Source organism: Oncorhynchus keta, chromosome 14, assembly GCF_023373465.1.
Source record: "Oncorhynchus keta strain PuntledgeMale-10-30-2019 chromosome 14, Oket_V2, whole genome shotgun sequence".
NCBI classification, from domain to species: Eukaryota; Metazoa; Chordata; class Actinopteri; order Salmoniformes; family Salmonidae; genus Oncorhynchus; species Oncorhynchus keta.
In genome coordinates this window covers 25,961,060-25,987,091 of record NC_068434.1, presented here as the reverse complement: position 1 = coordinate 25,987,091, position 26,032 = coordinate 25,961,060, and the positions used below count along the sequence as shown (strand labels likewise).

Below are 26,032 nucleotides of genomic sequence, written 5' to 3'. Positions count from 1 at the left end.
AAGGTGCACTATGACTATAAATTCAGAGTTGTTGTATGTGAGGTTGGAAAAAGACATGGGACTTGCTCATCAGTTAGACTCCTCAGGAAGGAGAGGAGGATTGGGGCACAGCATGTCTCAATCTTGAGAGAAGGCATTAGAGTCCTCTGAGCCTCCTTCTCCAGCTGCTCAATGATAGATCCCCTTTCCTGGAAACCACACCCGGGTGTCTGAGAAGACTCTGGGAAACCACAAAGAGAAATCTAAAGTTGAATCTGAACTTGATCCCCAATTTCATTCACCTTTAGTGATTTGATTGCACTGGACAGGTAAAAGCACATCTCACTGCGGGCCTCCACTATATTGCTTTCACCTATAGATACTATCTTCTCAGATCAGTGCTGATGAATTTCACCCAACATGAAGTAATCTTAGACCTGCACCAATGCTGCTGTCCTCCTCCACAGAAGTCTTCATGGCACAGCCACTGGACTTACGTTTAGCCTACATGACAACAGATTATAGGTCTCATAGCAGATCTAAGGTCAGTGTAGCGTCTCCTCCTAATGCTTTAAGGCTAGGATTTAGTGATAGTAAACTAATCATAGATCTGTGCCTAAGTAGGCAGAACATGTGTAAAGGACAGCATATTTCTTACCTTGCCTCCTGTCCTGTTCTTGTTGGTCTCTTGTGTCTCTGTTTCATCCTTCATATTCCCCACAACCTTATTTTGGTCATCCGGGGGATCCTCCCATTTCACGCTCTGGTGGATAAATGAGAGGTCAATATCAGTCCTAGGTTGTGACTTTGTGAAACAACTTATTCGCTCCTATTTTAAACAAAATGGCAATAGTGGTCAGATTTCAGTCCATGGATCAATCCAGTGAGACCTATTGCTTTGGTAGTGACCTACTATATTGTTAGTAATTTCTCCTCTAAACTCAAAATAGGCTAAATGAACCATACCTTGCTGTCATCTGACATGATGTGTAGCTTATTGTTGTAGGCTGTTTAGAGGAAATACTAATATCTCCTTTGATAAAACGTCAGTGAACCATCGGCAGACAACTGAAGTGAATATGAACGTCCTTGAATTATGCCAAAGCATTGTTGAATACTCGATTCCGATTGGCTGAAGCCAGGGCATTCTTCAAAGATGTCATACACACATGATGTCACAATTAGGCCTAAGTCTAACGTCTATATGAACTGTTAATGTCATTAGAAAACAGATCATAGATTGTCAAAGTTCTGCCAAACGAAAATATTTGTAAGTGCACATTTTTGCGTTTAATTTATGGTTTATCAAGCATCCTCATTCATCGCCATGCACAAAAACGTAACTCGCTACCATCCATTAGCTATAATTCTGAGGTTGCAAAGCTGCAAAACTAGGACATGCAATAAATTATAACCACTTGCACCTAGAATAATTTAAAATCAATGACGTTCTAGGGGGCTTGAACTATTTCAGCACTATGGAGCTGTCCGCTGCATAGTGCTGACACGTTTCGAGTCTGGGCAGCACCTGAGACCACGGCACGGTGCTGAAATGGAGCAGGGCTCAGTTCTATGGGTATCTCATGCAGATTTTTCTGCTAACCTATGTATAACGATACTATAATTACATTATTTTCATCCATCCGTCAACACAAATGGCATGTCAACGGTTCCCAAATAATAATTCAATGAAGCCAAGCCAAGATGTATGGTTCTTCACCCAGATCAAATCAAATCCAATTTTATTTGTCACATACACATGGTTAGCAGATGTTAATGCGAGTGTAGCGATATGCTTGTGCTTCTAGTTCCGACAATGCAGTGATAACCAACAAGTAATCTAACTAACAATTCCAAAACTACTGTCTTATACACAGTGTAAGGGGATAAAGAATATGTACATAAGGATATATGAATGAGTGATGGTACAGGGCAGCATACAGTAGATGGTATGTACAGTATATACATATGAGATGAGTATTTGGCATAGTTAAAGTGGCTAGTGATACATGTATTACATAAGGATGCAGTCGATGATATAGAGTACAGTATATACGTATGCATATGAGATGAATAATGTAGGGTAAGTAACATTATATGAGGGACATTGTTTAAAGTGGCTAGTGATATATTTACATCATTTCCCATCAATTCCCATTATTAAAGTGGCATTGGGTCCATGTCCGTGGCAGCAGCCACAAATGGCTGTTTAACAGTCTGATGGCCAACGTTCCCCTTTGATGCAAACCTCGCCTTCTAATGAACAGGCAGTGGCGGGTGGTTGATGTCCTTGATGATCTTTATGGCCTTCCTGCAACAAGGTGTCCTGGAGGGCAGGTAGTTTGTGATGGTTCTTCATACGGTTGAGGGCAGAGTTGGTACCACGGTGATACAGCCCGCCAGGATGCTCTCGATTGTGCATGACGATGCACCTTTGTATCATCTAAAACCTTCAGAGAGATCCCTTAAAACTGTAGTATAAATTCTCCACATCTGTTCTGGTAGCTAGGTTAATTTAGCGAGACATGGATAAATCCAACACATAGCGTTTCTACTGAGTAGTGCTTAGAGGTGACTGCCTGTCATGTTGCTAGTTGTAATGACGCTTTTAAAACAATAATAGTTATTTGTAATTGTTCTGGGAGCTAATTATTGCAGGGCCCAGCTACACATCCTGTTCCCTGGGCTCATTACGGACAGCCAATGAGCAGTTCAGGTGAAAAAGTCAGCCAGATCTGATCCCTATAACATACATGATACTAGGATCCTGTAGCAACCTGCCGGCCTGCACAATCCTCCATGGCACGAATGCTACACGCGCAATATGTTATGCTAACATCCCACAACAATTCCCCAATTGGAATTACTTGCCTAAACTTCCAATCATACTTATTTTCTAATATCAACCATCGTTTCTGCACTTAAGGCAGACTTGCCATTAGAACAAGATGGAATTAGGACAACTGTAAAGCTCGTTAAACGTAGGCTACAATTAACCTTACCTTGCTTTCGTCAGCCATTTTGTGTAGCCCGTTAATTAAGGCTCTGCGCTGTTCTGTAACTGTTAAACTAATCGTATCCGTTGAAAACCCGTCAGTGAACCGTCCTCAAACACAATGAACATGTGGACAAACTTGTTGAATCTAGGGGTAATTTTAAAAAAGAAATTGGAAAAAATAAAGTTAAAAGTAAACGGGCTATTTTTCAGGACCAGAAAATATAATATGCATATAATTGACAGCTTAGGACAGAACTCAAAAGTTTCCAAAACTGTAAAGCTATTGTCTGTGAGTATAACAGAACTGATATTCCAGGCAAAAGAATGAGAAAAATCCAATCAGGAACGCAGTGGCTTCTAAATAAAGAGTCCATTCCTATGCTTCTCTATTGAGCAGCGAATGGGATATCAACGAGATTCCTTTTTTTTATGGCTTCCTTAATGTGTCTAGTATCACAAGACAGTTTCAGGCTTTTATTTGTAAAAAATTATCCTGAGAGATACTGCGTCAGTGTCCACCTGATGGCGCTTTTGTCTTTTGCGCGAGAAATACACGAGGTAGCCATTTTTCCACCTGGTCTTACTGAAAAAAGCTCTGGCCCGGTTGAATATTATCAAATAGATATTTGAAAAACACATTGAGGATTGATTATAAACAACGTTTGCCATGTTTGTCGATATTATGGAGCTAATTTGGAATATTTTTCGGCGTTGTGACCTCAATTTCCGGTATTTTTCTCAGCCTAACGTGAAGAACTAACGAAGAACTTTTGGCTACAAATAATTTCTGGAAAAAGGGAACATTTGCCATCTAACTGGGAGTCTCGTGAGTGAAAACATCCGAAGCTCAAAGGTAAACGATTTAATTTGATTGCTTTTCTGATTTTTGTGACCAGATAGCCTAGCATAGCATTATGCCTAGCTAGCAGCAGGCTATCCATAAACTTACAAATGTTTGTCTTGCTTTGGCTGTAAAGCATATTTTCAAAATCCGAGATGACAGGGTGATTAACTAAAGGCTAAGTGAATATATTGCACTTGTGATTTCATGAATACTTTCTAGTAAGATTTGTCCATTGCATTATGCTACTTACTGTCCTTTGATGACAATTCTCCCGGATTCGGAATGGGTAGTTACAAGAGCCTTCACATAAAGATATCAGATATGCCTAGAGGTATTGTTGACTTAATCAGAATATATATCATAGTGTCACAGTACGTGCTGTAGACAGCCTACCCCGAAATCAAACAGGAACATGGATTTTGTGACATCTGTGAATTTTTACAATTTTATAACTGCCTTCATTTTACTGGACCCCATGAAGAGTAGCTGCTGCAGCTAAAGGGGATCCACAATAAATACAAATACAAACCCAATGCAACATGATAACACATGCATCAACTTGTTTTGGCATATCACATGGGATATGACAGTTCCTGATTCTGAGATACTGTAAATCAACAGACCTTGAGAGGAGATAAAACATCTGATCTATTTCACAGGTCTAACGGATTTCCTCCTCTTCATCTGAAGTGTTGCACAGATCGGACCAAAACGCAGCGTGGTAAGTGTCCATGTTTTAATAGAATAAACTGAACATGACACAATATAAAATAACAAAGTGGTGCCATGTACGCCGGCCCAAGGAGACGCACTGGAGACCAGATGCGTAGAGCCGGCTTCATGGCACCTGGCTCGATGTCCACTCTAGCCCGGCCGATACATGGAGCTGGAATGTACCGCACAGCATAACACGGTGCCTGCCCGGTTCCTCTCTCCCGTAAGCACGGGGAGTTGGGGAGTGTGGTGAAGCCAGGTAGGAGACCTGCACAGTGTGCCCCCCTGCGTTGTGTGCCACCCCCCAAAGATATTTTTGGGGCTGCCTCTCGGGCTTCCTCTCGCGCCGCCGTGCTGACTCCAATCCCAGGCGGACTCCGGCACTCTCCCTTGGGTCGACCGCCCACCTGTTTATCTCCTCCCAAGTAGTGACACAGTCCAGATCTCGCTCCCATGTCCAGAAATCCTGACATCGCTGCTGCTGCTGCCCGTTACCACGCCGCTTGGTCCTTTTGTGGTGGGTGATTCTGTAACGGATTTCCTCCTCTTCGTCTGAAGTGTTACAAGCATCGGACCAAAACACATCCTGGTAGTTGTCCATGTTTTAATAGAATAAACATGACACAACACAAAATAACAACGTGAATATAAACGAAACAGTCCCGTGTGGCACTGACACAGGAACCAATAACCCACAATGACAAAACAGGCTACCTAAATATGGTTCCCAATCAGAGACAATGACTAACACCTGCCTCTGATTGAGAACCATATCAGGCCAAACACAGAAACAGACAAACTAGACATACAACATAGAATGCCCACTCAGATCACACCCTGACTAAATAAACCATATAAACATACAAATCAAACTATGGTCAGGGCGTGACAACAGGTTTCTGGTGGTTTCTAAGCATTCTACATGTGTTGGGGAAGGAGGGTGGGATCTCTCCAGAGCACCTAATTACATCAATCATGTCTTGCCATGCAAGTGATATGAGATAATGTTATGCACCACGTAAATATACATTGCCTAAGGCTGCAGTGCTATACTCCATGGAGACAGTGCTCAATGTTAATTTTTCATGATGGATATATGCTACTCCATTTCATACAATCAATCATCAATCAATCAGTACAATTTATTTATAAAGCCCTTTTTACATCAGCAGATGTCACAAAATGCTTATTCCGACACCCAGCTTAAAACCTCAAATAGCATGCAATGCAGATTTAGAAGCACGGTGGCGAGGAAAAACTCTCTAGAAAAACCTAGGAAGAAACCTAGAGAGGAACCAGGCTCTGAGGGGTGGCTAGTCCTCTTCTGGCTGTGCCGGTGGAGATTATAAGCGTACATGGCCATTAAGGCCAGATCGTTCTTCAAGTACTGTAGTTCAAACATTCTTCATAGATGACCAGCAGAGTCAACAAAATAATGTGGTTATAGAGGGTGCAACAGGTCAGCACCTCCGGAGTAATTATCAGTTGGCTTTTCATAGCCGAACATTCAGAGGGAGAGAGGTGGGGGAGAGAGAGAGCGAAGATCGAAACAGCAGGTCCATGACAAGGTATCACGTCTGGAGAACACACATGCCTCTTCATGTGATACATGATGTTTGGCTGTGCTGTGCTAAGTGTTATCTTATGGGTTTGGTGATTGTTCTGTGTGAAGCCGTATTCTGCATTGCATCATGGAATGTGATGTGAAATCCCTGGGCCTATGGCTGTTGAAGCTACTCCACTGCACTGCTGCTCCATTGCACTGCCCTTCTCCCCCGATTGCTCAGTTTGGTCTGTCTGCCAGCTCTAGGAAGAGTCTTGGTGGTTCCAAACTTCTTCCGTTTAAGAATGATGGAGGCCACTGTGTCCTTGGGGACCTTCAATATTGCAGAAACATTTTGGTACCCTTCACCAGATCTGTCTTTTGACACAATCATGTCTCTGAGCTCTATGGACAATTCCATGTCTCAGAGGGTTGATCAAGCTGCAGATAGCTAATTCTCCTCTATGTGTTTTCCCTTTGCTGCTAATAAGCTCTTACCAATCAAACTAAATTAATACTGGTTATCTGACAGTCTATGCAGCAACTATTGTATTAGAGTCAAGCTGTGGTTATTTTTTAAATTTTCCTAGACAAGTCAGTTCAGAACAAATTCTTATTTACAATGACAGTTTAGGAACAGTGGGTTAACTACCTTGTTCAGGAGCAGAACGTCATATCTTTACATGGTTAGCGCAGGGATCTGACCTAGCAACCTTTCAGTTACTGGCCCAACGTTCTAACCACAAGGTTACCTGCTGCCCCAAGTCCTGCCAACTCAAAAACGGCACAATAAATGTGTAACCAAGGGGGAACTAGTGCATTTCTCTGAGGAAAGCTGCTTCAGTTTTACCAATCTTCCGAAACACTTGAAATTCTTGTAAAATAATTTGCATTTATTTGATCAAATAAACTTTGAAAGGGTAGACATGCAGAAATTCCTCTTGTCAAAAGTCTTGCTGTTACAAAAGTAGTTCTTCATGCAGCGTAAGAGGTTACAGGTTCTTCTTGGTGAAGCGCCTGAATGGCTTCATCATTGCTGAAAAGACCCTGACAATCGTTTTTTGACAGGCTAAGATATGGAGGGAGAAACCTCTCCAACTGGAGCTAGAAACACAAGAGAAATGGAGGGAGGGAGGGAGGGGAGAGAGAGAGATGCAGTATAGTAACGTTGAAAAATAACAGTGCTATGAGTTTGGTAGGCATACCTATGTTTCTAACACACACAAAACTACACGCTATAGCAGAGCTCTAAAGTCCTTACCCATGCAATGTCCATCAGTAGACGAAAACTCAGTCTGTTCCTGGACTGAATAGCAGTCCGTTTTGTTTCCTCTCTTGGAACACTAACAGAAGAAAGGTAAAGAAAATGGTACAGAATAAATAAATGGAACACTTCTGAATCCAAGGCAACAATTTAGTGATGAATTAAACATATTTATTTCATGTATTTGTCTTATCATAGGCTCATAAATAACATCAGCACCTAACTGGAACCAAAATCAAATGCTAACTCCCTGCTATACCTTGAAGTTGATCCTGAGTTTTGTCATTGAAAAGCAAAGGAAGCTCCTTCTTGCTTTCTGCTCAGCACCCCTCTCTGTCTCAGCCTGGTCTGATGGGTTTGTTGCAGCAAAAAAAAAAGTAGATATAAATATCAAAATAAAAAGTAAATATCGAGAATTGGCTGCCTGCAAAACACTAAGATCATGTCATTTTACATTTTTGGTCTGGTCTTGACGCCTCGTTGCATCCCTGTACCAGCTGCTGGGTCAAGGACTTTACCAGGACTCTGTCAAATGCAGGGTCCTGGGAGGAAATAGCTGCTTGCAGGGTGTTATAAGAGCCAAACTCCTCCATGAGGTTTTTATGTGCACCTCTGAACACCCTTTGGATGTTCAGGTTCTGGGAATATGCTTGTGTCCTGGAGAATCTGGATGCAGCACAGAACTCAGACAGGACTTGTCTGATGAGTTGCTGAGATGTTTCTGTCATGTCTGCTGCCTGTTGGGAGGGTCCATCTAGGGCTGAGGGTCTGATCTCCGATAGCAACCTTATCACCAGTATGGTGACCAAACAGATGACATCATCTTTGCTGGAGTCCATCAAGTACTGCAGTGGGAATGCAGTGGCACTGCTGATGTCTGGGGTGATTAAGAGCTCCCTCAGATGGCCAGAGCTGCTGGGGATACACTCCTCCTTCTCTTCAATGTCAATCCCATCTCCCTTGGTACCAAAGAGGTTCCCTTGCTGGTGAAAGACAGAGTGGATGATCGAAAAGAGGCTTTAGCACTCGGTGGTCGGCTGCTGTCAGTGATTGGACTGTTACGATGCAGGGGCACATCTGTGTGTGCCATCATCTTTGTCTTTAGGTCACTTGTAGAAATCTCTGGCATTTTAGAGTCCCTGGTGTCGATGCAGAAGCTCCTGACGATGGGGCAGGTCAGATCAAAAGGAACTTCGTCAGGGATGGGAGTGCCAGGGAGGTTGATCTCTAACTCACACTCTGACCTAGGACCCTTTGAAGAGCTGGACAAGGAACTTCGACCATTTAAAGAAGTGGATAAAGATGACCAGGTTCTTGGGATGTCTTGGCAGACTTGTTCACTGTCATCCTCACTTTTCTCAATCTCCTTCAGCATAGTTCCTACCATATCATTGATCTGAAGGAGCTCCCTGGAATCCTTAATTCGCCCGGAGTTTGAGATTTCACTCTGGATAGCAACCAGGATTTCCCCAAGGGTCCCGTTGGAAGAAGCATTTTCTGTCCTTTCGGATCCGGGTGGCTTCAGCCCTGTGAAGAAATCCTTAAGTGTGTTCTTCATACTGACGCAGATGGTCTTAGCTGTTGACCAAAGCGTCTCCTCTGATATTTTAACACTGAATTCAGTATCATCCAGTTGGGAGCCCCTGTGGGAGCACTGTGAAACTCTCCCACTTCTTTCCAGTAGTACAGTGTCAGTGGACTCATTTTTCTGGAAAATAGTAGCCATTCCTTTGACAAAGGTTTCCAAAGGAATGACTGGATCTCATCAGCACTTTATTCACTGCCTCTTCTGCCTGAGTCTGAAAGTCATTGCTAGAGAGCTTCTTAATGCTCTGAGACTAGTTGAGGACTCTGTGATTCTGGCACTCTCTTCTGAGCTCAGTTGAGAATATTGAGTACTCACACTCAAGTCTTCATTGGGTGAGGGTGACTGGGAAATAGTAGCTGTTATAGGACACCATCAACAAACCAACAAGCCTCTAGGGACTCATCAGATGAACTGACAACGGCCAAGGATTTACTCTCCACTTTTGATAACTCTGACTTGTAGATGGAAAAAACACTGCTAAGAACTTCTTGAGTACTGGTATCCAGATTGGAGAGACAGAGAGCTGGTATTGGTTGGCTCTCACTGGGAACTCTACTAAGTTTGGTGCTGGGTAACTGGACCTCAACAGTTGAAACAGTTGCCTTTTCCAGGGTGTCTGAAGACTCCTGAAGAGAAGCATCCTTAGCCACACCTTCTTCTCGAGCGGATAGAGTTAAAATATCCCTCAGCTTTGCTCATATACGGCCGTAGAGTGTGCTGGCTAGAGAGAAGGTTATCATCTGTGAAGATCCTGTTTTGTGGTCATTTACAGGAACTGGCCAATCAACTGCTTCACATGTGCCTTCAAATGATACTATCGTCTCCATGCCTCCCACAAATGCCTTAACAATCACTGTGGCAGTGGAGGTTACAGGTGTCAGGGCTGTGCAGCTGATATTCAGGGAAGCTTCAGTAAGGCTCGGAGCAGCACTAGAAGTGCTAGAAAAAGGAGCCATGCCAGAAGAGCTGCTGACTTTCCTTGTAAGGATGGTGCTCACCGCCTTCAGGGCGGTGGCTGAGAATTCGACCGGAAATTGCGGTCACGACAACGCCAAAGAATATTCAAAATTAGCTCCATAATATCGACAGAAACTTGGCAAACGTTGTTTATAATCAACCCTCAAGGTGTTTTTCAAATATCTATTAGATAATATATCAACCGGGACTGCTGGCTTCTTAGTAGGAAAGAGAGAAACAATGGAAACATTTGTCTTTTATGCACAAAACACTGAGAGCCTCCAGTTGACCACTGACGCAATGTTGACGTTCAGGCTCATTTTTCAAAATAAAAGCCTGAAACTATGTATTCTGACACTAGACACATTAGGGAAGCCATAGAAAAGGGAATCTGGTTGATTTCTCATTCACTGCTCAATAGGGACGCATAGGAACGCAGAGCTTTCTAAATAAGAGTCCCTTCCTGATTGGATTTTTCTCAGGCTTTCGCCTGCAATATCAGTTCTGTTATACTCAGACAATATTTTTACAGTTTTGGAAACGTTAGAGTGTTTTCTATCCTAAGCTGTCAATTATATGCATATTCTACCATCTTGTCCTGACAAAATAGCCAGTTTATTTTGGGAACGTTATTTTTCCAAAAATGAAAATAGTGCCCCCTAGATTCAACAGGTTTTAAACTTGTCTAATCGTATCCGTTGAAAACCTGTCAGTGAACCGTCCTCAAACACAAACTGATGTCAATATGGACGTTAACCTTCACATACAGATATCAAATACATGACGTCAGATATGCCTAGAGGTATTGTTGACTTGATCAGAATACATATCATAGTGTCACAGTACGTGCAGTTGACAGCCTACCCCGAAATCAATCAGGAACATGGATTTTGTGAAATCTGTTGTGAATGTATTGGAATGTTTTTACAATTGTATAACTGCCTTCATTTTACTGGACCCCATGAAGAGTAGCTGCTGCAGCTAAAGGGGATCCACAATAAATACAAATACAAACCCAATGCACCATGATAATACATGCATCAACTTGTTTTGACATATCACATGGGATATAACAGTTCCTGATTCTGAGACAATGTAAACCAACAGACCTTGAGAGGAGATAAAACATCTGATCTATTTCACAGGTCTAATGGATTTCCTCCTCTTCGTCTGAAGTGTTGCAAGGATCGGACCAAAACACAGCGTGGTAAGTGTATGTTTTAATAGAATAAACTGAACATGACACAATACAAAATAACAAAGTGAATATAAACAACAGTCCTGTGTGGCACAAACACTGACACAGGGAACAATCACTCACAACCCACAATGACAAAACAGGCTACCTAAATATGGTTCCCAATCAGAGACAATGACCCCCCTCCGGACAGACGGGAGACTCTGGCAGCTCCGGACAGACGGGAGACTCTGGCAGCTCCGGACAGACGGGAGACTCTGGCAGCTCAGGACAGACGGGAGACTCTGGCAGCTCAGGACAGACGGGAGACTCTGGCAGCTCAGGACAGACGGGAGACTCTGGCAGCTCAGGACAGACGGGAGACTCTGGCAGCTCAGGACAGACGGGAGACTCTGCCCCGAGAGGCAGCCCCATCGTTCTTCAAATACTGTAGTTCAAACATTCTTCATAGATGACCAGCAGAGTCAACAAAATAATGTGGTTACAGAGGGTGCAACAGGTCAGCACCTCCAGAGTAATTATCAGTTGGCTTTTCATAGCCGAACATTCAGAGGTCGAGACAACAGGTGTGGTAGAGAGAGAGAGGGAGAGAAAGAGAGAGAGAGAGGGAGAGAAAGAAAGAGAGGTGGGGGAGAGGGAGCAAGAGATCGAAACAGTAGGTCCATGACAAGGTATCACGTCTGGAGAACATACATGCCTCTTCATGTGATACATGATGTTTGGCTGTGCTAAGTGTTATCTTATGGGTTTGGTGATTGTTCTGTGTGAAGCCGTATTCTGCATTGCATCATGGAATGTGATGTGAAATCACTGGGCCTATGGCTGTTGAAGATACTCCACTGCACTGCTGCTGTGAACAGGAGTGGGAGAGGAGTCATGCTTTTATTATACTCTTGTTCTGTCACTTATTCTCCTGCCTCTCCATCTCAAAGGCTGCCAAATATTTTGAAGAGTGGTTAAAGAGGTGGTGTGCACACACACTCAGACTCCAACTCTATGTATAGGTTTGTCTTATTCCAGAATACACCCATAATTGTGATCAACACAGTATGGTTCTAGGTTTTCCACTCTGTGATTAAAAGTAGTTCTCAGAGTAGAGCTATTTTGAATTGACCAAAGCACTTCTCCCCCGATTGCTCAGTTTGGCCTGGCGGCCAGCTCTAGGAAGAGTCTTGGTGGTTCCAAACTTCTTCCGTTTAAGAATGATGGAGGGCACTGTGTCCTTGGGTACCTTCAATATTGCAGAAATGTTTTCGTACCCTTCCCCAGATCTGTGTCTTGACACAATCATGTCTCTGAGCTCTATGGACAATTCCTTCAACTTCATGGCTTGGTTTTTGCTCTGACATACACTATCAACTGTTGGACCTTATATTTTCAACATATAGAAAATATATAGAAAACATCTAGCTGCAGATAGCTAATTCTCCTCTATGTGTTTTCCCCTTGCTGCTAATAAGCTCTTACCAATCAAACTAAATTAATAGACAACATCTGGTTATCTGACAGTCTATGCAGCAACTATTGTATTAGAGTCAAGCTGTGGTTATTTTTTTTATTTTCCTAGACAAGTCACTTCAGAACAAATTCTTATTTCAATGACAGCTTAGGAACAGTGGGTTAACTACCTTGTTCAGGAGCAGAACGTCATATTTAGCTCAGGGATCTGGCCGAGCAACCTTTCTGGCCCAACGCTCTAACCACAACGCTACCTGCTGCCCACTCAAAAACTGCACAATAAATGTGTAACCAAGGGGGAACTAGTGCATTTCTCTGAGAAAAGCTGCTTCAGTTTTACTAATCTTCCAAATCACTTGAAATTCTTGTAAAATCATTGGCATTTATTTGATCAAATAGACTTTGAAAGGGTAGACATGCAGAAATTCCTCTTGTCAAAAGTCTTGCTGTTACAAAAGTAGTTCTAACTGCAACGTAAGAGGTTATAGGTTCTTCTTGGTGAAGCGCCTGAATGGCTTCATCATTGCTGAAAAGACCCTGACAATCAAGGAACAGTTTTGTTGACAGGCTGAGATATGGAGGGAGAAACCTCTCCAACGGGAGCTAGAAACACAAGAGAAATGGATGAGTGAGAGAGAGAGCGAGAGAGAGATGCAGTGTAGTAACGTGGAAAAATAACAGTGCTATGAGTTTGGTAGGCATACCTATGTTTCTAACACACACCTAAACAAAACTACAAGCTTTAGCAGAGCTCTAAAATCCTTACCTATGCAATGTCCACCAGTAGAGGGAATCTCAGTCTGTTCCTGGACTGAATGGCAGTCCTTTTTGTTTCCTCTCTTGGAACGCTAACAGAAGAAAGGTAAAGAAAATGGTACAGAGAATAAATAAATAAATGGAACACTTCTGAATCCAAGGCAACAATTTAGTGATGAATAAAACATATTTATCTCATGTATTTGTCTTATCATATCAATAACATCAATAACATCAGCACCTCACTGGAACCAAAACAAATGATAACTCCCTGCTATACCTTGAAGTTGATCCTGAGTTTGGTCATTGAAAAGCAAAGGAAGCTCCTTCTTGCTTTCTGCTCAGCACCCCTCTCTGTCTCAGCCTGGTCTGATGGGTTTGTTGCAGCAGAAGCTGGTCTTGACGCCTCCTTGCATCCCTGTACCAGCTGCTGGGCCAAGGACTTTACCAGGACTCAAATGCAGGGTCCTGGGAGGAAATAGCTGCTTGCAGGGTGTTATAAGAGCCAAACTCCTCGATGAGGCTTTTATGTACACCTCTGAACACCCTTTGGATGTTCAGGTTCTGGGAATATGCCTTTGTCCTGGAGAATCTGGATGCAGCACAGAACTCAGACAGGACTTGTCTGATGAGTTGCTGAGATGTTTCTGTCAGATCTGCTGCCTGTTGGGAGGCTCCATCTAGGGCTGAGGGTCTGATCTCCGATAGCAACCTTATCACCAGTATGGTGACAAAACAGATGCCATCATCTTTGCTGGAGTACATCAAGTACTGCAGTGGGAATGCAGTGGCACTGCTGATGTCCGGGGTGATTAAGAGCTCCCTCAGATGGCCAGAGCTGCTGGGGATGCACACCTCCTTCTCTTCAATGTCAATCCCATCTCCATTTGGTACCAAAGAGGTTCCCTTGCTGGTGAAAGACGGAGTGGAGGATCGAAAAGAGGCTTCAGCACTCGGTGGTCGGCTGCTGTCAGTCATTGGACTGTTACAATGCAGGGGTTCATCTGTGTGTGCCATCATCTTTGTCTTTAGGTCACTTGTAGAAATCTCTGGCATTTTAGAGACTCTGGTGTCGATGCAGGAGCTCCTGACGATGGGGCAGGTCAGATCAAAACGCACTTGGTCAGAGATGGGAGTGCCAGGGAGGTTGATCTCTAACTCACACTCTGACCTAGGACCCTTTGAAGAGCTGGACAAGGAACTACGACCATTTAAAGAAGTAGATAAAGATGACCAGGCTCTAGGGATGTCTTGGCAGACTTGTTCAGTGTCATCCTCACCTTTCTCAACCTCCTTCAGCATAGTTCCTAACATATCATTGATCTGAAGGAGCTCCCTGGAATCCTTAATTCGCCCGAAGTTTGAGATTTCACTCTGGATAGCAACCGGGATTTCCCCAAGGGTCTCGTTGGAAGACGCCTTTTTTGTCCTTTCGGATCCGGATGGCTTCAGCCCTGTGAAGAAATCCTTAAGTGTGTTCTTCATACTGACGCAGATGGTCTTAGCTGTTGACCAAAGCTTCTCTTCTGATATTTTAACACTCAATTCAGTATCATCCAGTTGGGAGCCCCCGTGGGAGCACTGTGAAACTCTCCCACTTCTTTCCAGTAGCATAGTGTCAATGGACTCATTTTTCTGGAAAATAGTCTGGAAAATAGTCACCATTCCTTTGACAAAGGTTTCTAGAGTTTCTAAGCCTCTAGGGACTCATTAGATGAACTGACAACGGCCAAGGATTTACCCTCTACTTTTGATATCTCTGACTTGTAGATGGAAAAAACACTGCGAAGAACTTCTTGAGTACTGGTATCCAGATTGGAGAGACAGAGAGCTGGTATTGGTTGGCTCTCACTGGGAACTCTACTAAGTTCGGAGCTGGGTAACTGGACCTCAACAGTTGAAACAGTTGCCTTTTCCAGGGTGTCTGAAGACTCCTGAAGAGAAGCATCCTTAGCCGCACCTTCTTCTCGAGCGGATAGAGTTAAAAGGTCCTTCAGCTTTGCTCGTATACGGCCGTAGAGTGTGCGGGCTAGAGAGAAGGTTATCTTCTGTGAAGACCCTATTTTGTGGTCATTTACAGGAACTGGCCAATCAACTGCTTCACATGTGCCTTCAAATGATGCTATCGTCTCCATGCCTCCCACAAATGCCTTAACAATCACTGTGGCAGTGGAGGTTACAGATGTCAGGGCTGTGCAGCTGATATTCAGGGAAGCTTCAGTAAGGCTCGGAGCAGCACTAGAAGTGCTAGAAAAAGGAGCCATGCCAGAAGAGCTCCTGACTTTCCTTGTAAGGATGGTGCTCACCGCCTTCAGGGCTTTAGACTGAAAGTTGGGGCTAGAGAGGGTATGCATCTTTCTGGCCACCACACTGGTAGAGGATCCAGTCTATTTGAGAAAGTGAGTGGTCCCTTCTTTCCCAGATGGACACTCAACATCAAGGTCACATTGAAGATTGGTCAGAAATGTAGACCCCAAGAATTTCATTTTCTTGGCCAGATCCAATAGGATGTTGAAGTCCTGTGCCATTTTGTCCATTGTGCCGACAATGGCATCCAGCACATCATCGGTCACAGGGTCCATGAGGGGCCCGATAAACCCTACCCACTCTGGCTCAGACGTTTGGCTCTGTAGCTCGGCCAGGATCTGCACCGAGGCTACCCGAATGACCTTCTTGCCTGCTGCTATGTCCTGACTGTCCATAGGGGGGCAACTCCCCGAGCTGGCCTGAATGGCCACTGAGAGGCCAGAGTTAAGCTGGTGTACCACCTCCCCCACGATAGCACAGCTCAACTCGGAGGAGCTGGAGGAGGTGGGGTTGGAGTGACCCTCAACCAGGGATTTCAGGAGTCTCTCTTCCGTTACCCCAAAAAGAGCCTTCAGAGGCTCCTCCATGAGGGGAGCCTCTCTAATTGTAGGCAAGCTCTGCAATGAGGTCTGGGACCTTGAAGATAAACACACAATCACCACTTATGCCATGCAAATGTGACCAACTGGTATCTAATCTGGGCCATTAGTGAGCCTGATAACCAAATTAGAGCAATGATGGTCTCATACCACCGTAGTTCTAGAAGCCTAAAGCCAACTGACACGATTTTGTGCCTGATTTTTATGTTTGTACGACATCAGAATATGATTAATTCTGAAAGGCATGTACCTGATCTATTTATTCATAGATGACTTTATGGCTTACCCAGTTAAAAATGACTTTCACCTGGACCCACCCCCTCATTGGCAACATTTCTGACCAGAACTTAAAACTACAAGGTGTGAATTCCAAGTTAATAATTTATGATAAGTATGGGTCAGGTCTTGCAATGATGAAGTTGAAATATTGCTGTGAACATACCTCTTAGGCGAACAGCATGGTGATGAGGTTCTGCGAGTGGATTTTTGACAGCACCCTGCACTCTCCTTAGTCCAGTTGTTCATCTCACTGATCAGCAGCCTTTTCTCTCTCTCATCCAGACTGCCTAAGGAATCCTCAGACCATGTCAGAGAGCACTGGGATTCTGGGGAGGTTGCCCCACTCCTCAGGTTCACCCCCATGATACGAGCTAGCGCTGGTAGGAGAATGCGGAGGGCTGTCTGGGTCACGACTTTAACAATCTTCAGACACAGCATGGAGAGCTGCTCGAATGTGAGCTATGGCCAACAAACAGAGTAATGTTTTTGTCAATCAAGCAATTCCATGACACCATTCCCTATATAGCGCACAACTTTTGACCAGAACCTTATGTGGAGAGACTTACGTTATTTTTCATGCCATGCTGAATCACTCTCCATTGGCTAGAGAAAAGAAAAGAAAGGAAACATATTTTACCTGCACACTGGTGTTGAGTTAGTGGAGTCACTAGATAGCCATGTCAGGGAAAATAAAAGTGTATTTAATTAAGCTATTAGCAAGTACATGAGACATTTTGTTCTTGATTTACAGGAAGAGTTAGGGGTGTGGTTACAGTGATGTTAGGTGTAGTGTCTAAAATCCCATTTGTGGTTAGAAGGTGCACTATGACTATAAATTCAGAGTTGTTGTATGTGAGGTTGGAAAAAGACATGGGACTTGCTCATCAGTTAGACTCCTCAGGAAGGAGAGGAGGATTGGGGCACAGCATGTCTCAATCTTGAGAGAAGGCATTAGAGTCCTCTGAGCCTCCTTCTCCAGCTGCTCAATGATAGATCCCCTTTTCTGGAAACCACACCCGGGTGTCTGAGAAGACTCTAGGAAACCGCAAAGAGAAATCTAAAGTTGAATCTGAACTTGATCCCTAATTTCCTTCACCTTTAGTGATTTGATTGCACTGGACAGGTAAAAGCACATCTCTCTGCGGGCCTCCCTTATATTGCTTTCACCTATATAGATACTATCTTCTAAGATCAGTGCTGATGAATTTGAACACAACCTGTACCCAACATGAAGTAATCTCGGACCTGCACCAATGCTGCTATCTTCCTCCACGGAAGTCTTCATGGCACAGCCACTGGACTTATGTTTAGCCTACATGACAACATATTATAGGTCTCATAGCAGATCTAAGGTCAGTGTAGCGTCTCCTCCTAATGCTTTAAGGCTAGGATTTAGTGATAGTAAACTAATCATAGATCTGTGCCTAAGTAGGCAGACCATGTGTAAAGGACAGCATATTTCTTACCTTGCCTCCTGTCCTGTTCTTGTTGGTCTCATGTGTCTCTGTTTCATTCTTCATATTCGCCACAACTTTATTTTGGTCATCCGGGAGATCCTCCCATTTCACGCTCTGGTGGATAAATGAGAGGTCAATATCAGTCCTAGTTTGTGACTTTATGAAACAACTTATTCGCTGTGTTAGTGACCTACTATATTGTTAGTAATTTCTCCTCTAAACTCAAAATAGGCTAAATGAACCATACCTTGCTGTCATCTGACATGATGTGTAGCTTATTGTTGTAGGCTGTTTAGAGGAAATGCTAATACCTCCTTTGAAAAAACATCAGTGAACCATCGGCAGACAACTGAAGTAAATATGAACGAATTATGAATTAATTATGCCAAAGCATTGTTGATTACTCGATTCCTATTGGCTGAAGCCAGAGCATTCTTCAAAGATGTCATACACACATGATGTCACAATTAGGCCTAAGTCTAATGTCTATATGAACTGTCAATGTCATTTGAAAAAAGATCATATCTTGTCGAACTTCTGCCAAACGAAAATATTTGTAAATTCACGTTTTTGCGTTTAATTTATGGTTTGTCAAGCATGCTACTCCATTTCATACAATCAATTGTCAATCAATCAGTAAAATGTATTTATAAAGCCCTTTTTTCATCAGCAGATGTCACACAAAAAATATGGTATGCTAACATCCCACAACAATTCCCCAATTGGAATTACTTGCCTAAACTTCCTAATCATACTTATTTTCTGTTAAAACCACTTAAGCTTAGGGCTTACTTTTTCGAACATTCTGTTAAAAATCGCGCAACATTTCAGCGCCCTGCTACTCATGCCAGGAATATAGTATATGCATATGATTAGTATGTGTGGATAGAAAACACTCAGACGTTTATAAAACTGGTTAAATCACGGCTGTGACTATAACAGAACGTGCGTTTCATCGAAAAGTGCAGGAAAATCTGATCACTGAAAATGGAAAAATATATCCATGCGCGACTTGAACCCATTGATAAAGGTGAACCACATTTAATGGGGCTGAGGTTGCAATACCTACAGCTTCCACACGATGTCTAGAGTCTTGTCATTTGCCTACTATTTGTTTCTTGGTCAAACAGACGCAAGGCAGCGCAGTTCTTCCGGTCTCCGACCGGATATTTTGGTTGAGATTTACCCGGACATTATTTCCATACGGACAGCTATAGAATATTCATCGCCTCGTGATCAATTTAATCGCTTATTAACGTTTACTAATACCTAAAGTTGCATTACAAAAGTATTTCGAAGTGTTTTGTGAAAGTTTATGGTCGACTTTTTTCATTTAAAAAAATGACGTTACGTTATATAAGACGCTATTTTTTTTTGTTTATCACACAGTCTTGATAGTCTTCATAGATCGATATCTAGGCTATATATGGACCGATTTAATTGAAAAAAAAGACCCAATAGTGATTATGGGACATCTAGGAGTGCCAACAAAGAAGAGTGTCAAAGGTAATGAATGTTTTATATTTTATTTGTGCGGTTTGTGTAGCGACGACTATGCTAATTATTTTGTTTACGTCCCCTGCGGGTCTTTTGGGGTGTTACATGCTATCAGATAATAGCTTCTCATGCTTTCGCCGAAAAGCATTTTAAAAATCTGACTTGTTGCCTGGATTCACAACGAGTGTAGCTTTAATTCAATACCCTGCATGTGTATTTTAATGAACATTTGAGTTTTAACTAGTACTATTAGCATTTAGCGTAGCGCATTTGCATTTCCAGATGTCTAGATGGGACGCCTGCGTGTCAGGTAGGAGCAAGAGGTTAAGGGATTTTTATCAATAATTACTAATTATGTATTCAATTTCAATCAGGACTGAATAATCAGAATACTATTATGTTACTGTATAGATGTATGAATTTTCTTTTAATCTTAGTACTGAATATAACGTGTGAAAATATAATTAAGAATTATAACAATGACTGTCTGTTCCTTGGTAGAAATGAATGAACTTATCGTCAGACTGGCTAGAATGCTTATCTACACAGGAAGACCTTGGCTCTGTCATAAATTATATTAAATTGGTGTGGGACGATGTGGGAAGGCTTGAGATACTGCCTTTGTACCAGGGTGGGAGAAGAGACGGGACAGTTCGAAAACTAATGACGTCATTTTCAGTTTATAACCTGTGGTAAACTGTATCATGTTCAGTACTCTCGAGAATAAACGCTACAGATTGATTTTGAGACTGGTCTCTGTCCATTTTATGCAAATAAGAGTCTTACAAATTCTTAGGAGTGGACAGAATGTTTAATTTAATTGGGTATTAAAACATGTAGGAATTTCTTAATTTCTTAAAACATGTAGGTTTCTTCCTAGGTTTTGGCCTTTCTAGGGAGTTTTTCCTAGCCACCGTGCTTCTACACCTGCATTGCTTGCTGTTTGGGGTTTTAGGCTGAGTTTCTGTACAGCACTTTGAGACATCAGCTGATGTACGAAGGGCTATATAAATACATTTGATTTGATTTGAATTTAATTCCCTTAAAAATTGGTCCTTCGAAGCGGGATCTAAAATACCTGTCTTTGTCATCTGAAGGTCGTACGCCGAAAATCGTGCACGAGTGGGTCTGGTCCCGTTTTTTTAAGACCTGGCCTCTGAATTGAGGTTAAAGACCAGGCCGGTGTACACCCCAGACCGACAGGGACGGTGACTAGATCCAACGAACAAGTTATCTTTGATTTGATGTTCTAAATGTTTTAGAATTGATCAATAATGGAAGCTTTACTATTCCCACAGGGTTTTGTATGACCAACATACACTGGGTTTTGTATAACCGATATACACTGGGGTTTGTATGACCAATATACACTGGGCGGGTTCGCAAAAACCTGAGGTAACGTGCACTACCGTAAATAAACTAAACTTAATCACGAGAGGCATGTTCGCTCGAGATTAAGAGGGGATATTAAATACAGTGGGGCAAAAAAGTATTTAGTCAGCCACCAATTGTGCAAGTTCTTCCACTTAAAAAGATGAGAGGTCTGTAATTCTCATCATAGGTACACTTCAACTATGACAGACAAAATGAGAAAAAAAATCCAGAAAATCACATTGTAGCATTTTTTATGAATTTATTTGCAAATTATGGTGGAAAATAAGTATTTGGTCAATAACAAAAGTTTATCTCAATACTTTGTTATACACCCTTTGTTGGCAATGACAGAGGTCAAACGTTTTCTGTAAGTCTTCACAAGGTTTTCACACACTGTTGCTGGTATTTTAGCCCATTCCTCCAATCAGATCTCCTCTAGAGCAGTGATGTTTTGGCACTGTTGCTGGGCAACTCCCTCCAAAGATTTTCTATGGGGTTGAGATCTGGAGACTGGCTCGGTCACTCCAGGACCTTGAAATGCTTCTTACGAAGCCACTCCTACGTTGCCCGGGCGGTGTGTTTGGGATCATTGTCATGCTGAAAGACCCAGCCACATTTAATCTTCAATGCCCTTGCTGATGGAAGGAGGTTTTCACTCAAAATCTCACGATACATGGCCCCATTCATTCTTTCCTTTACACGGATCAGTCGTCTTGGTCCCTTTGCAGAAAAACCCCAAAGCATGATGTTTCTACCCCCATGCTTCACAGTAGGTATGGTGTTCTTTGGATGCAACTCAGCATTCTTTGTCCTCCAAACACGACGACTTGAGTTTTTACCAAAAAGTTATATTTTGGTTTCATCTGACCATATGACATTCTCACAATCTTCTTCTGGATCATCCAACTTCTCTCTAGCAAACTTCAGACGGGCCTGGACATGTACTGGCTTAAGCAGGGGGACACGTCTGGCACTGCCGGATTTGAGTCCTTGGCGGCTTAGTGTGTTACTAATAGTAGGCTTTGTTACTTTGGTCCCAGCTCTCTGCAGGTCATTCACTAGGTCCCCCCGTGTGGTTCTGGGATTTTTGCTCACCATTCTTGTGATCATTTTGACCCCACGGGGTGAGATCTTGCGTGGAGCCCCAGATCGAGGGAGATTATCAGTGGTCTTGTATGTCTTCCATTTCCTAATAATTGCTCCCACAGTTGATTTCTTCAAACCAAGCTGCTTACCCATTGCAGATTCAGTCTTCCCAGCCTGGTGCAGGTCTACAAGTTTGTTTCTGGTGTCCTTTGACAGCTCTTTGGTCTTGGCCATAGTGGAGTTTGGAGTGTGACTGTTTGAGGTTGTGGACAGGTGTATTTTATACTGATAACAGTATAAAAGTAGGTGCTGGGGGATAGGACTGTGAGGACGGTGATCTTGTACAAATAGGATATTAACTAGGCGTGGGAAGACAGGAAGGGAATTCTATGCATACAAGATAACTTGAATGGTCAATTAAGCTCTGGGAGTATTGACCATCGTTCCGATTCAACAAATAGTCCTGAAATAAAGTCCACATGAGGAGGAGAGGGAAGCCAAATCTATAGTCAAGAGGTTCCAGGAGAGAGGGAAACCTAAAATAGTGGCATGAGATAAAGATATTAGTGTACTTTAAAAGCCCTCCGACACAACCTGATAAAAGATGTTAAAGGATTTACGACCCCTGGACTTATTGTTGTATAGGTAAAACCTAATATCTGATTCAACAGTCAAATCTATTGATAAGGTTTCCATAAAGGAGAAAACCCAAATAGAAATCCATACACATAGATTGTAATCATTAAAGAGACACACACATAGTCAGGCAGTAGAACAGCCATAGTGACTAGGTAATGGTAAAAATCACATACATAGGTCATAGAAATATATACACATAGATAGTGAGTACGAACATTGCTACTAGGAGCGGCAAGGATTTATTAAACATTGGTAGTAAATCCTCAAAGGAGGCCCCGAAATTAACGGGAGATGAGAAATATATGCAGGAAGAAGATAAGAGGAACACCTATTTTAGCCAGGCATGGAGGAGTAAGAATTTGATGAATGTTTAAATAAAGAAAAACTGGAATCAATGATTAAACAAATAAATAGGGTTAGTGGAGACAGGGCAGATAAACAACGGTCAGAGGGGCTAAATGCAGCTAGGATATGGTTAGTCGAGGCGAGGAAGAGAGCTGAGAACAAAGGAAAAGGAAGGGAGGCGCCCAAAGTCTGACTCAGACAAAAGACGACGAGGAACCCTGAATAGAAACTGATACTGCTGAAATAGTCAGGAAGGGTTTAAATTAGGATTATTTCCTGGGAATTCTCGGTGCCGGAGTTGGCGACTACAGACAATTATAATAATATAGTTATTGTCGGGGAAACTCAATCATTTCCATAGCTTTGGTGAATTAGCGGTAAAGTTACGCGGGACACAGAGGTTCGTATCTCAGCTTTGACACCGATAGATTGTAATTCAGATATTTGTATGTTTTTTCCTGGACAAATACGGTGGCTAGTGTTTGTATAAGATATGAACTGAATGTTTTTAATATGTTGTTTAGGTTGAATTGATAGAAGAATTTATTCAAAATAATGGCGAGACAATTTCAATGTAACAAATGATCTGCTGGAATAATGTATTGAGACGGGAGTCGTGTTTAAATAAATGTATCATAGAAGAGAAAGTTACCTAACCCTGATTAATTTTAAGGAATAACGGAGAGATACGATAAAGTTTTTGTGCCATCATGATGTTATATTTTTTTATGAATCGTCTGACATACGATATAAATTTAGCAAAGAACATGGTACGTTTAAATTTTGGAGTATAGAAAGTTGGGAAGTTTGGTTGGTTTTACTTTTTCGATAGAATTTAAAGCAGAACTCAATCTGAATAGGGGATATATATTTGACAAGAGGCAGGCTGACTTGCGGCGTCATTACGTTGAATACACAATAACGTTCCTCAAATTATGACAGAGAAAATGGGTTGTGGCATTTAGAGGGAAAATGCGTGCATTATAGCTTTGAGTCACTTTTCAAAAGTGGCTAAAAGTTCCAAATACATTTTTAAAAAGGAGCTGAATATCGTAAGGCTAGTCTGAAAAGATGCTACAGCTAGCAACAGAATTGCTAGGCGTTCCATTGGGCTATAACATAGGGAGGTAAGAATAGTTGAATCGTAAAAAGTTGTGGTTGTTTCCCGGGTATTGATTTTTGGTTAGGTAACGCCAGTGAATTCAAACAAGAAGTTAACGTATTCTAAACATGATCTGTTTTCATTACGGGGAACAATGAAAAGTCTACAATAGGGTATGGCTGGCTGGGAGCGTTTTTATTTTAAAGGGACAGTGCACGTTTATCACAGTTGTTTGAGTGTAATGGCAGGGTATAAAGTATTTTGGGGTGACAATTTGGAGAAAGACTGAATGAGTTACATGAAACATCGAGGAAATTTAAAACGAATGATTTGAGGGGATTATCATAATTATTTAGGTTTTGTTTTTGTAGTAAATGTTTAGGTTAAGGAGATTTCCCTGTTCCCAGAGACAAGGGGTACACTCACATATGGAATATTAGGAGTTTTATTTTCTGAGTTTTAATTAGACAAGTGAATACATTTTTTTTTAAAGATAAAGGGTTCTTTAATGTGTCTAATATGGTATGGAACACGAATGTAAAGGGGTGGTGTAACCTTTGACCAAGTTTCCATGGCTCTCCCAGTTGGTCTGATCAGCCACAGGGGGGAGCCATTTGAATAATGAATTTGTAGTCATGGGTGATACTGGTTTTTAAAGTAAATTTATTATAATGGGGTTTATAGTACTGCAACAGGAACAGAAATCATATTAATAATCGATAATAAATGGAGGAAGATGGTCCTTTGAGGTTTGGACAGAACACCGTTATTAAGCCAATAGGGCATGAAAACACACGATAGAAAAGGCGATTTTATAAGTATTAAAATTATTTATGAAAATAAATAAGTTGCAGTTCTTAGGGATGGTAAATTACAGTAGATAAGGTATCTCAAACTAGGCAACATATATTAAATTATTGATGTGACTGATTTTTAAGTTTAACTCATGTTATTTTCAGATAAAATACAGTGGATTCCCGAAGGGGAGATTTCATTAACACAGGAAAGAGATAGGATATGGTTAGCATTCGTTTTGGCTTTAATTAATATTAGAATATTTTTATTTAAATAGTATTCAAGTTTGAAAGGGATATATGACATCTGTGGTGATTCATGATTAGGGATAGGATCAAGAACCTTAATTAATCTGTATAAGGACTTTAGAAATTGACACCATAGACATGTTTTAAAAAAAAAAAAGCCAAACAGTGAGACATTTAGTTAAAATTTGGAAGCAACATATAGTTGTTACAGAGCAGAGAGGAAATTAACACAGATACCTTTTAAAAGTAGATAAGCCACTTGACAGAGAATTGGTACAGGATAAATATGAATGGACGCCAAAGGGAGAATTGGACATACATGATAATTTCAGAACATAAGGATAATTTACTAATCTTACCTAAGTCATTATTTAGAGTAGATAAGGTTGTTACCTGGGCAGAGCCAGGTATCAAAAGGGGGATGGGTAAGTTGTGGTCTAGGATAGGACACTTAGTGGCCTATTGGATAATAAACAAATAATAATTTTAAAAATGTAGCTAATAAGTAGGCATGGAAGTTAAAGAAATAATCAGATAGAACATATGAGAAACTGTTTGTTAACCAAACCTGTATGTCCGAGATTTATGCACTACAGGTGAACTACAGGATAAGGTGATTCACTCAATCCAGTCCCCGAGGAGAATAGACAGGAAGCAGCACGGTGGGCGGGGCCATACCAAGTACTCCTGGTGACTGCCTTCGCGGTGAGGATAGCTGAAAGAGCTCCCGGGGTGCATATCACACATTGTAGGAGGGTAGGACACACTGGCACTGTCGAACAATCACAGAAGTAGGAGAGGAACCGCAACCTTTAGGGTACGGGGGTCAAACTCCTACTGAAGATTGCCTTATACCTGACTTTTCCCCAGCTGTGAGCGTTCATAGAAGTGAAAGTGTGTCTTGGCCTCTTGCTGATGATATGTTTTCCGGGAAAAGGGTGGGGCTTCATCGGAGTGCTGTTTGGTCTGAGCTGTCTTATCGTAGGTGCCATATTCCTGATACAT

At 42.0% G+C, this 26,032-nt stretch overlaps 1 protein-coding gene and 1 long non-coding RNA gene across 2 annotated transcripts in view; one reads left to right on the top strand and one right to left on the bottom strand.

Annotated features, from left to right (window-relative positions):
* Positions 1-109: 109 nt before the first annotated feature.
* The window catches only part of LOC127907247 (uncharacterized), a 33,295-nt gene continuing 7,372 nt past the window's right edge, over positions 110-26,032 (bottom strand). The window contains exon 4 of the long non-coding RNA XR_008063891.1: positions 110-220. This is a non-coding gene — a long non-coding RNA (uncharacterized LOC127907247). The remainder of the gene's footprint in view (positions 221-26,032) is intronic.
* LOC118394047 (citron rho-interacting kinase-like) overlaps positions 2,448-26,032 on the top strand; it is a 128,766-nt gene continuing 105,181 nt past the window's right edge. The window contains exons 1-3 of the mRNA XM_052461404.1: positions 2,448-3,830; positions 4,481-4,542; positions 11,033-11,094. The gene's annotated coding sequence lies outside the window, so the exon portion shown is untranslated. The remainder of the gene's footprint in view (positions 3,831-4,480; positions 4,543-11,032; positions 11,095-26,032) is intronic.